Here is an 8,335-nt window from a genome sequence, read left to right as displayed (position 1 = left end):
CCACCACTGAACCAAAACAGCCACAAAGGTGGCTGTGCTGGGGGCTATCTAGGAGGGGCAGACACACCTTCTAAATGTGACACTCTGCCTTCGAGCTGGCATATCTCACCTCGAAACCCCTTATTGAGCCCCCTCCGCACTACATCTGGGACTGTACAACAGTGGACAAGTTCCTGTCTGGACCTGCTCCCAGGGGGGACAAGCCCCATCCTAAGTGGCGGTTCCACCAGAAGGTGGTGCAGAGCCAACAGATGTGGAGGGCCAAGGCTGGGCCCCAGATGTGCTGGTGCTTGGTGCCATGGGCAACTGAAGTGGGACAGGAGGTTCTGCTGGAACCTCCAATCCAATACAGCCTATTATGTTGGAGTTTTAACACAGATATGGCTTAGTAATAGTCAACAGCATTCAGGATTACTTATAACAGCATGCATAGATATGACCATCAACATGACACAACAGATGGCATACATTTGCAGAGGGAGCACAACACATGCATATATACTGCATGACATCTGTACAAAGTGTAGAAGACTTGTGACTGCAGCTATGAACAGTGGCCCATTATTGGCATGTCACTGTGAGAACCTCAGACAGTGACTGTGATACCACTGTTTCATGTGACATATGTCCAATCAGGGATACGATAGCAGTAACTCTCATCACTATCACCATGTACTGATTGCAATCCTCACACTATGCTTCTGCAGTTCACAGATGTGTGTTCAGTGAGTAACACAAGAAACAAATGGTTCCACACACTGACCAGTCCACAGATCGCCCTACAGATGGGGGTTCCCTCACAAACAGAGCACTGTCTTGTCAGTTTTACAACATGCAGAATAGCCATTACCACACACAACTTGTTAAACTGGCAGTAGTCTCGTAGCTACACTTACATGCTGTAGTCATGTCTGGCACATCACACTACTGTCTTTAGGCTATTTTCCACTGTGTATGTTGTTTGAGGAATATCCATATATCATCTGTGATGCCGTTTACCAAACACCAGATCCAGGTTTCACTCACAGCAACTGTTATGGGCAAACACCAACATGATGTTCCTAGATATTGTACTGTGTTTCCATGCGATTGGCAATGGGAACATCACCACAGCTATTCCACATGCAATCAGCTAGAGGAGGACTGCAATAGGTGCAGAGGCCATCACCTGATCATGACCATCACTTACAAAACACAAGCTACTGCTGAGCAGGTGTACAACTCCACATCCACCAGAGAGTGTGTGGGAGGGACAGACAGAGGCAAAGTACATCAGAGAAGGCCTTGGAGACTAAAACCTAAGCATCGTCTGTCACACACCTACCAGTACAAGGGTTCAAACCCCTGACTGACTAGCCATTACTATTACAAGTGCATGTAATTACTCCATGTGCCACATAACTGACATGTTTGTGTGCTGTAAGAACATATATGCATGCTGGTGAGCGACATCTGCAACAGAGATATAGTAGACATACATTAGGTGTAGCACACATGGCTGTCCACATGAACAGATGTCATTATCAACACAACCGCACTCTCTAAGGGACACAAACACATTGCCACACTTTTTCAGGCCCACAAATACACTTCCTAACTACTTAGTTTGCCACACTGTAGTAATGCACAGGTACTACATGCACCACAGGGGATATCCTAAGGTTCTACGGGCTAGGGCATGTGAACGTATCTGACATCAGTCGTTATGCCAATAGGAGTTATACTGGGTGTGACTGCAGTTGGGAGCATCATACCCCACACGCAGACACAAGGTGCCAGTACTGACATGCATGTGTGCATTGCTTCATGGGTGTGTGGTGGCTGGCTGTGCAAAATGGCTGTACAAGGCTGGGTGATATAATCCTTGGCATCATGCCACCCGACAATGGTGTGCAGTGTGGTTCAGGGGTGTAGTATCTGCAATGTCCCACACAGATGGGTATTGTATGAACTGTCCTGTCATCCTAGTTACCATTGTGTATGGCCATTGCTTTGCAATGCATGCCATGTCTGTGTTTGATAGTCCTTGACATGGACATTGCCTGGGATGTGCACGTCCCACAATAATGTACAGTGACATGTACAAGTGTACCTGGTTTGGCTCGCTCATGTTGTGTACACAGACTGTTATCATCAGATATGCCAATACTGGTCTGGTGTGGCAGGACCTGCTTATAAACAGCAGGTTGACCCTGCACCTGCATTGATAACATGATACAGGTATTTCCTGGTGTCATTGGCATCTGTTCATACAGGGCATGTGTGTAAGGCATTGTATGGCCTTTGTGGATCACATTTGATGGCACCACATATGTTGCAGGCATCCAGTGGGGAACATAGTGAAGGCACATTGTCCACAATTATGTGCCTATTGTACTGCTGGACAGGGTGCCATGCCCTCTGCAGCCCACTGCAATTACACCATGCCTACTATCTGTCATCAATGTGCAGGGTACTAGCCACATAGCAGGATATTCTAGGCAAGGGACTTTGTGTATGACACATGGGTTCAGAACATATTCTGGGTAATAGTAAGGTTGCATACTTTGTTCACCAGGCCTTTTGCCAGATGTAGGGGTATGGCTTGCCTACACAGTCCCTTGGCTGATTGACATCTGTACTCCTCGTGAAGTGGACATTGTGACATATAATACTGAACCCATATAGGAAAACTACAAAAACCGCTCCCCAAGATGTCCAGTTGTTAGATACTCACAGCCACCTCCACACAAGCTCTGAATGTCAAACACACACACACACACACACACACACACACACACACACACCTGCCATGTCTTGAAATAGACCTCCTACCTAACTAGTTTATCACACTACAGCATTATGCAATTACAGCAAGTGCTAAGATGATTACTGGGTTACAACAGTTCCAGAGGTGTATTTCTAGTGGGTGACATCAACAGGATTGCCAAAGGTAAGTATGTGAATTGTAAAGAGTGTGCATACTCTAAAAAGCATTGTTTCTTTCTCAGGCAGACACACACAGTTGGCCTGTCTTGGAAAAGTACCCCTACCTAACTAATTTATCACACTACAGAATTATGCAGTTACAGCACCTGCTACGGAGATGACTTGGTTACAGCAGTCCCAGAGGTGTATTTCTATGTGGGTGACATCAGCAGGATTGCCAAAGGTGAGTATGTAAATTGTAAAGAGTGTGCATACTCTTAAAAGCATTGTTTCTTTCTCAGGCAGACAGACACACACACAGTTGGCCTGTCTGGGATTAGAACACCTACCAAACTAGTTTATCACACTATAGCATAATGCAGTTACAACACACACCACAGAGATTAAGGGGTTACAGCAGTCGCAGAGGTGTATTTGTACATGGGTGACATCAGCAGGATTGCCAAAGAAGGGCATTTCAAGTGTTCTGTGAGTTGTACATGTCTGATACCTGCATGTACCCGCTGCTTATTGTCACAAAAACACATTTATACCCGCTTACAAGTATCTTATTCAGTCCAAAGTGACAGTATCAACAAGGCTTGCAGTTCTTGACTTGAACCCTGGACCATGGACACTGAGGTTACTGGACTTACCACTAAGCCATCTGGGTTGTATACATGTTTCATGGATTTTATAATGCACATCCTACTACTGGTATTCCACAGTACTGAAAACAAATGGGACAGTCACTTTGTGTACATATGTACAGTACCCTTGAATGTACTGTACTCTGTGAAACAACAAGGACAAGTCTACATCTGTACAACTGTCATAACTATATATATATATATATATATATATATATATATATATATATATATATATATATATATATATATGCACCTACGGGATGTGTACACACACACACACACACACACACATATATATATATATATATATATATATATATATATATATATATATATATATACAGACACAGCTATAGCCATATATATATATATATATATATATATATATATATATACACACACACACACACACACACACACACACACACAAATGTCTGAACACCCTTTCTGACACAGAAGGGTTCCAAAGGAACTGACGTGTACACAAAACAGAGGCATCTCTTGTTTTATAACATTTAAATCTTAATCAGTTCACCAGAGAAGGGATGGTTGTTGTGTATGTGGAGTTTGGGGTGGGGAATGATGGCTGATACAATCTACCCTGGTGATTGTGGAGTTTGAGTTGGTGAATGATGGGTATGGACTTACACCCTGGCGAACACTTCTGTGTCACTGCTCGACAGTGGCACAGGAAAATAACGCACCCAACTGTAGTCGTGCTTGACTGTGTATTCTTTACCATTCCTAACTATGTAATAGTTTATAGACACTGGTCACCACAGATGGCTGCCATGGTGTGCTAAAAGACATTACACATGTGTATGCCTGGCTACAGGGTAGTCACATACACAAACACGCACACACTTGTCAGTATTGTGCATGCACATCTTGCCTATGTAAAGGTAACTAGTACAGTGATATGCAGTTGTGGTATGTGCCACAGAACACTTACTGATTCCACGTCTGAGCTGGGTGACATCACAGGACTGATTACTTGCAGTGGGGAGGGGGGAAGAGAGAGGTTTAGCAGTTGACAAGGATAAATGCCAGTGCAAAAGGAGGTATCTCTTTGGAATGCAGCAAAACCCGCTGTCATGACAGGATGCAGACACAAATACACACACAACCACACTCAGCCATTTCCTGACACATGCACTCAAGCATTTGCTGACACACACACACACACACAAACACACTCAGCCATTTGCTGACACACACACATGCACACAGTTGCCAGTGGTGGGATCAGAATTCCTGCCTATTTACAGATCACTATTACAGTACTATGCAGTTATGAGACACACCACAGAGATTACACATTCCAAGGCAGTCAGAATGCCCTTCTAAGATTGAGGACAACAACAGGAATACTGACAGTCATGAAGTACATAGCTGTAAAACTGTGTGTTTAAAGTAGGTGTCCATTACAACCTGTATGCACAAACAAGACACATCATCTGCAGGTAGTACATAGGTAGACCTGAGAGATATAGTTGTAGCACAACAAGAACTTGAACCCATCTATGGAATGGACAACTACTATCACTATACAGGGTTACAGTGGTCATGCTCATACACATAGAATCACATAACTTGTTTGGATGCACTGACTCCAATTACACAAGGTAACAGTGGGCATGCTCACACACTTAGTAGCACAGGGCCATTTTTGATGCACTATGACTACAACTACACAAGGTTATACTGGGCATGCTCATACACTTAGTAACAAAGGGCTTGTTTGGATGCACTGACTCAAATTACACAAGGTGGCAGTGGGTACGCTCATAAACTTAGTAGCAGAGGGCTGTTTGGGATGCACTCTGATTCTAACCACAGAAGGCCACAGTGTGCATGCTCATACACTTACATGTACAGAACACATTGTAATGGACTCCTATTGTAAACACACAGGTTTACAGCTATGTACACCTTACCTGTCAGTATATATGCACATCATACTGGTTTACTACCAGATACCTGTATGTGGCCCGAAAATTATATATCTGTGCCTGTGCTGTGTGATACACATGCATACAGGTACATGACATACTGACATATATATATGTTAAGTATACACAATCATGCATGTGTGGACATGACAGACAATAGGTTAACTGTGACACACAGGTGGATGCTACCTACAGCATGTGTCACACACCTTACTGCCCTGAACGGCATACATTGATAGCAGGTTGTGGACAGTGGCATTATAGTAAAAAAACAAGCAAACAAACTGGTACAAAAAACTGGAAAACAGCAACCTTGTAGCCGGAAAGCCAACTCTAACCAAAGGAATTGAGAATTCAAAGTAACTTCTTTAACGCAAAAGTTTTTATTCTTAAAAAGTAGCGTTTTCGCCGTGGCTCCTGCCTCAGCTTCATCAGAAGAAAATACAAATGGGAACAGCTAACAAAAACATTTAAATACTCTCATAGAGGAAGTGACAAAACAAACCTAATCATGTGAGCTTAATTAAAAACAATTACATAATTAAAAACAAACCAATAAGTACTTAACAAAAACTGTTTGTACTAAAATTAAGAATACATTCATTGTATATTGTGAAAATGTACTTTTAGTAATATAAAACCATTTTTCAAAAAAACCTATCAGTATTACTACACAAGAAGTCAGTAACATACTGTTCTTAAAGAAGAAGTCTGAAACATTTACCTAAAATAACTTTTCAGCTTCAATATACATGAAATATTGCAGTTCTCATTTAGGCCAAACCATACCAGGATCCCTCGGATGTTGTCAGCATTAACACAGTCGACTGTTACTGTACACCAGTAAACAACACCCTCATGGTTGGCTATGACCTAACTGTACCTGCTCTGGATATATACATCCCACACTCACACAATATAAATGACATTACCATAGCTTTTGTTATCCTTTCTACAAACAGGTGGCTACAGTCATTACACACATGCACATGGCAGATAGCATGCTAACAGTACATAAGGTTTGATATCTATGTCAACAGAGGTAATATTCCCTCTCTACTGGTCACCCATGACACCTATCATATCATACAAAAACTCATGCGGCATGTATGCCATTAGACATGTCCACCTAATGCAATGCCTACAAACATACCCAAATAACAGGATCATAGGACTTATACAAGGCCTATATTGACAGACGCAGGGAAATCCAGCTCTGCTCTGTATGTTTCTGAGTAGTCACAGGTGGTATGTTCATGACATGTACAGCCATGTGTGCCCACAGCTCCTACATATACCCCATGTCAACAATTGCAAGCCATGCATACTGTGTGCTGTCTGGACATTAGCCTTAGTACTACAATAGCCAGTACATGCTGGGGTGAGATGTTTATAAGCCACAGACATCGCACATGCTTGAATGAGTGTACTGCCTAGCTCTAACAGAGCACATTGCTGGCAGTCTTCCAGTAAACAGGTGTGTGTGGCAAATATGATGTGCTCACTGTTGACCATTACAGTGCCCTGGCTTCACCATGGCACTGTCAAGTAACAGATTGTAGGATCATGACATGGAATAATGCTGTGTGTGTCTTGCTGATATGTGCTGTTGTCATATATGTACACTTGGCTACTCGGTGAAGGTGGTTGTGTCCTACCAGTACATGAATACAACATCCATTATGGTGTAATGCCCGGTTATGTTTCACACATGGCATGGGGAAGGTGTGGAATGTATTCTCTTGACCTGCTAGTCCACTTACTGATGTAGACCCCATATGTGTACATGTATTGATGTTTGTTTAGATTCCATGTGTGTGCAGTGTCCGATGTTTGAAGGTGACTGTTGTCTTAGTACATCATGCTGGTGAAATATAGCCTCAACATTGCAAACTGTATATGGTGATATGCTCAAAGTACAGTAAGCTGTACATGAGGTATGGACAGATGTTTGGACATGGTTACTAAGTGGTGGGGCTACTTTGCAGATGAATGATTACTGAGGACAGCTCACTGGTGTGTTACAACCATTCCTACAATAACCTGTGTAACTGCTAAGGTATGGTTTTGTTAATTGAAGTGGAAGACAGAGAATGTAGAATGCAGTAAGGGTGACACTGAGGGCAAACCTCTTGACACCTGTAACAGTAATACCTCCCATGTGCATATATTGTGCATATATCAGCACAGTTGGCAAAGGAAAGGGTCAGTACACTTTGTAGTGAATGCAATAGTGCTGTACTTCTGTAATACCTATCATGAGATAGGCAGGTGTTTGATTCACAGTACTGGCACCTGTGGGTGTGTGTCCATATATGTCATGTATGGTTGGGAATACATCCCACATGTTTTTCACTCTCCTGAACACTGTTGTTGACATCAGTACAGAGTGAAGTGTAAAAAGAAAGGCTTAGGCAGGTGTTTGAACCTCACACATGTCAAGTGTCTGTATGTGTGTGACATAGGTGTATATCTTTGTGAATGCCACAGTGTGTTTGTGTGTGTGTGTGTGTGTGTGTGTGTGTGTGTGTGTGTGTGTGTGTGTGTATGTATGTATGCGTGCACACAGGTCCAGCATGTGGCTGGCCTACACAGGGGTATTATTGACAGCTGCAGACTGTACAAGGCAGGTTTCACAGTTCACAGTGTCTGGCCACAACCACGTGACCTGCGCCTGCCACGGGTTTCATGGGCACTACCAGGCAGAGGTCCAGATTGGGTACTGTCTGATGACATATGCCCACTCGAATCGTGTCCCTGTTGGGACCATCCAAGGACCACGTGCACGTGGCCTGCTATGTCCTGGTGTGGACTGCACAGCAC

Source organism: Protopterus annectens, chromosome 16.part0 (assembly GCF_019279795.1).
Source record: "Protopterus annectens isolate FY-2018-M chromosome 16.part0, PAN1.0, whole genome shotgun sequence".
NCBI lineage: Eukaryota > Metazoa > Chordata > Ceratodontiformes > Protopteridae > Protopterus > Protopterus annectens.
This window is presented reverse-complemented; position numbering follows the sequence as displayed.